Here is a 5,838-nt window from a genome sequence, read left to right as displayed (position 1 = left end):
GATCACCCCTTTTTAAAACATGAAAACATACTTATCAAAACACATTTGTTAAATTTTGAGCAATAGAACATGAACACCCGAAACTTTTCATGTTCTGTTAACATTTTTGTTGTTTTAACGTGATCTTTCTTCGTATGGAATTTTTTTGCCCTTTGATAAAGAATATTTCCTAGAATCTATTGACATAAAAAATATGCAAACATAGTAAACTTTTTGGAGTTAATGTTAATGCGATGAGTTAGCATGTGTCGAATACTTATGTAAATCTGCTTCATGAAAACTTCAAGTAAAAATTTATTTTTTCCTGATCATTTTTCCCAAGATTAAAAAAAAATCCTGGAATTTTTTTTGCCTTAAGCGCTATCATCTTACGAGTTCTTGCGAATCTGATGGACTTAATATATGTTTTTTGCCAATTGCATACGAAGAAAAGATATGCGATGTGTCATAGATTTGGTGAGATATGGCGCAATTCGTGCCCTTTTATAACTTCGGATCTGGTGCAGTTTGGATCGATTGTCGGGGTTTTTTCGCTCGGGTGTTTTGCGCACCAATTTGTATTTGCGAGATCCAATTTGAGTTTCAATTTTCCCCCCTATAGTGCTGCCATAAGACGTAATTCTACGTCAAAAATCGTTACGTAACGATAAGCATACCTCCTCCCCCCTCCCCTTTGTCACAATCCGTAACGCTCGAGCTTATTCCATGCCCCCCTAGGAGCGTTACGTATTTAATGGATGTCCCCTTATCGTCATTTTTGTATTCAATTTTTAAAACTCTTTGTCAATCATGTATAGTCCTGAAAAGGACTGATCTTAGCAGCATTCTTTCCACCGGCTGCTAATTTCACTGAGGCCTTGTTGAGGATGAGAGCTCCGGTTGCTTGTTCTGGAATTGCAGATCCGTCTTGAAGTTCTAGGCGACCTCGCTAACCAGACGCTGGAAAAGCAGCTTGCGGATCAGCTGCTCTTCTGGTACCGCCGAATCTCACGCAAGGCAACGATTCCAGGCTGGAGTCGATGCGGTTTCTTCACTCCTCCGGCCTTTCCTACGGAATGCTGCGATGGAAAAGCAGCTTACGGATCAGCTACTCTTCTGGTTACGCAAGATCTCACGCAAGGCAACGATTCCAGGCCGGAATCGATGCGGTTTCTTCACTTCTCAGGCCTTTCAGGCAGTCTTAGTCGCCAGCAGCTACGGTATGCTGCGATGTTTCCCTTTTGAAAGCACGAACACAAATGAAAATGGGGCAGCGAAGAGCACTTGGTTTTATATCTTCTTGAAGGAGATTTCCGTGCCATCGGTATTTGCGCTGAATAAGTATTGGTGTACCGACACATAGCCGACCCAAAATAATACACGGAAAAGATGTCTGTGAAAGAGGCGTTTTTCGTGACGCGAGATTCGTTCGAGAATTTCAATTTGCACCCCTATAGTGTTGCCGTAAGACGTAATTCTACGTCAAAAGGCAATCCGGATGTGAAGAACCGAGTGAAGAAATCCAGAAGGGAGAACAAAATGACAGCTGCATGTAAACATTGCGCTCGTTCTCACGCACACTTACGTATGGAATAACTCGAAACCCGAAAGTCGTTTTTTTATTCGGACGGTTCTAGAGCCAAATCCGGAATAAAAAAAAATACGCCAATAGTAAGAATGCAAGAGAGTACAAGTTTTTTCTCTCAGCGCATGCGAACCGTTGCCTGCGACAATATTTGCTGCTTCTGTCATTGGGCAATTCTTGCAAATACACTATCTGATTTTTATCAATCTGGTTGCACTGCTGGTCGCAGAGAGAACATCAAAGCTGTTCTCTCACTTGTCCCACGCGGGAGAAAAAATGGAACGAAATCGTCATCAAAATCTGCAAACATGGCGGACTTTTTATCATATCCGATTTACTAAACCATTTATTCCGAGTTCGAGAGACGATTTTTACGACCTTTTACTTGCGTTAGTTGGAATTACGATTTCAATAACGTTTTTAATGACTTGAGTTATCATTTTTAATGCGATTTCATGTTTGCTGGGAACTGGTCTTGTTGTTTAAAACCTCTAACTGCGTGTTCGTAAACCGATTTTTTTTCAATCGAAGTGATTTTTTTTATCGATGCAAAAGCACTGGAAGTGATTTGACATCTTCTGAAAAAATCGATCGACTGATGCATCGTCGTAAGAATTGAGTTTATTTCAATTCCCCCATCATGATGAAATTTCCGCGGTGAAAACCGGGGGAGTCGGAATAAAAACAGTTCTAGAAGGATTTGAACAACAAGACCAGTTGGATATCCATCTTTCAACTATTCCCCATCGATTCCACCATGTTACAAACACTAGTTGTAGCACGTTTTTGAGCTGTTAACGAAATAAGATTTCCTGATAAATAAGGATATGTCTTGATTTTCGAGAGACCGTCTTTACAAGTAGGTATTGAATTATCCTGATTTAAAATAAAAATATTTAAATTGATATTGAATTCATAGTAAAATCGTCAGAATATCGAACAAATCTGTAATAAAAAGGTTTAACCGTAACGGTTTAATCTGTAATTAAAACATTTAAAACTGAAAAAATGATGAAAAAAGATATAAAAATACAACAAAACTCTGACAAAAATATATCAAAATCAAATTACATAACGATGACAAATTCGACAGTAAAACTACAAAAGATTAACAAAATACATATGACAAAAATCCGAAAAAAATGATGAAAATATGTTATAAATATATGACAAATATGATAAAAATATGACGAAATAATGAAAAAATTAAGACTAAACTATGGGCTTGTAATAAATCCAGTGTTATAAAAAAAAGCTTGGCTTTCGGTTTCCCATAATAATAAAAAAATGGTTAAGTATAGTTTATCGTATTTTAATTTTCTGGCAACAAATTACCCAACCTCCCTCGTTACAATTTTCTTTCGGACAAATATCGACTCGACTCCCGGAGGACCTTTTGAGCTTTGACCGGTGTCTCGACCATCGCTTTCGTCGCACTTCTCGATCTCGATTCGATGCATTTCGATTCGGCAGCCGGTTCCGACGCTATCACCTCGTTGGTCATAACCTGGCTGGAAAAGTCCCGCATGGCCGTGCGGTTGAACTTCGAGGGCAGCCCATCCTTTCCACGCACAAACAACCGTCTCAATTTTCGCGGTAATGGTTCATTCGAACCGACTAGGGAATAAACGCCATCCGAATAGGCGGGGGACGCCTTTATTTCTTTTTTCGGATTACTTGCGGAATTCGCGTGATAAGATTGGCACTGGTTGGCCCACGATTCCCGACCGAACGAATCACTACTGTCGCAGTTCAATCCCAAGAGTGTCCCGCCTCGAGAAGAAAGACCCGTTCTCCTCCAGTTCCACGTCACCTTTTTTTCTGACACTCGTGACGCACACTTTGCCGCAAACTTTTGCCTCGTTTTTGTTTTTTGTTGACCGCTTCCCGCTAAGAATTTTGTCCGATTTTTTGCCCAATTTGGCCATTTCGAGCAGTTATCGGGTCGATTTTGCCCCGTGATTTCCGGACTGGGATGTAATTATTTTTCGGTTCACGTTGAGGGTAACTTAATGAAAAGTTGGGTTTTTTCTAACAAAAATGTTGCCAATTTTGCTCAAATCATATCGAATTACAGTCAACTCAAACATTAAAAAAAAAAACAAATATAACACCAGCTCAGTTGGCAAGTTAGTGTCCTCCAGAGCTGATGTCCGTCATCAAACACAGTTGTACAGGATAAGTTTTTCAGTAATTTTCCGCCATCTGCATCTTTGAAAAAAGTCGTGATTGACATAATTTTACATTAAAAAAGACACAACTATTAAAAGATGTTGACAACCAAACGAAAAAAATCTGACGTCTATGACAAAAATACGATAAATTAAAAAAAGACCAAATAATGACCAAATAATGACAAAATTCTGACAGAACTAAAGCAAACCAATGTCAATTTTATGTCACAATCAAGTTTTTATTTGTCATTGTTTTGTTACATTTAAACAATATTTTGGTTTTTTTGGCTTTGTCAAATTGTTGTCAAAATTTCTTTTTTCATGTTTCAGTGTCAAGCTTTTTTTTTCTTTTTATTGTCAAACTACTGCCATCTGTCATATTTTTATGGTTTTTTTTAATATTTTGATCATGGCTTTGTCATTTTATAGTTAAATTATTCAAATTTTTGTTATATGTTTCTCATATTACTGTCATATTTTCATCACATGTGTCATATATTTATCCTAGTTTTGTCACATTTTTGCCATATTTTTTTATATTTTTGTTATATTTGTTTTCATAGTCTTGTTAAACTTTTTTCGTGCGATTTTCAGTCATTAACAATATTTTGAGCGAAGCTGCCATTTTGGATTTCGAGATGACGTACCAAAGTGTCATACAGCAAAATTTAACTTCTACTAATTGATTTCTTTGATCTTTTCCATATTGTGGGTGTTTCATGCGATTTTCAGTCATTTAAAGCATTTTGAAGCTAGGTGGAAGCCGCCATCATCGATTTCAAAATGGCGTCAAAAACATATTTTTCGACGTCTTCACAAGGTCCTGGCACCGAGTATTCATTTTCTTAAGATTCCTCTTCATAACTCCTGCGATCCTGGAAATCGCAAAGTTCCGTATTTCCCGCTAACATTTTCGATTCTGTAAATTATTTGCAAAGATTTTTCCACCTATGAATAATTTATGCAAAACACAGAAGGTTTTTTTTCAGTGTTTAACCACTTCGCGATTCGCGTGTACTATGGCCGACCTTCAAAAACGAACTTGTGAAATTTATCTGTAGAATGAACATTTCGCTTCGCAGTTCGTTTTAAATAAAGAAATTACAAAAAGTTCGCACCGCGCTCCCTGTGTCCGTACCCTTAGAATTAACTTTAAACGTGTTTGTATTCACACCTCCACAAAGTAAATTCTTTATGTGAAACCTGAAATGAATATAAATCCAAATAATTCGTTAACATTTGGCATCCAAACTGTACGTTGACACATCGAAAAAAAAAACTACACGAAATCTTCAAGTTCTAGTGCACTTAATTTGTTCGGTGACCTTATAAACTTCAGTTTACTTTTTAATAAGAAACATAATGAAACTATGTTTATTCTGGGTAGAAAATAAAGAAGCGCCGTACATAATTGGCAGCTTGATTGGGTAAACTCCCCATAAATTGTACCAATAAAAAGGGTAATTTAAATATAACCCCACGCAAGTGACTGGTTTATTGAAAGAAAATGCGATCTCATTTCCCTTGTTTCGTATTAAAACATACCTCCTGTGTTATGTTTCATAATGAAATCAACAAAAATCGTTCACTATTTACGTGCTGATTAACGTGTTGTGCTCACCCTCGATGATGATGCGATGCGATCGAAGCCAAAGATCGTGTCTTCGATCCACGCACAGGTCCCATCAGAGGTGTTCGCGTTCGTCTGATCGATCGTTTGTAGATTTTCGCTGCCTTTCTGCGCTCTTTAATTGCAGTAATTTATGATAATAAATGGTACCTTTAGCGCGTGCACTTCCCGCACAAAAGTTCACGAGCGGGAGGAAAAAGGTACCCCTTGGGGGCATGAAAGAATGAAACCATTACCTACTAGCATCCCTGATGAAGATGGCGCTCGTTTTGGTCGATTTTTGATAAGCCACTAATAGGTCGTAATGTCCGTCATCAAGCGAGAAGTTGAAGCAGTTGAGAGTAAGAACACGACCTACAGAGTTTGTGGTTTTCCGAAGCTGCGTTGTTGGAGTGCCAATCAGTAATCAGTCATCATTGTGGTCGGGACATGACATGATCGACCTGAGTGACGTTTTGATCAAGTGTGGG

Source organism: Uranotaenia lowii, chromosome 1, assembly GCF_029784155.1.
Source record: "Uranotaenia lowii strain MFRU-FL chromosome 1, ASM2978415v1, whole genome shotgun sequence".
Classification (NCBI taxonomy): domain Eukaryota; kingdom Metazoa; phylum Arthropoda; class Insecta; order Diptera; family Culicidae; genus Uranotaenia; species Uranotaenia lowii.
Note: the sequence above shows the minus strand (reverse complement) of the source record.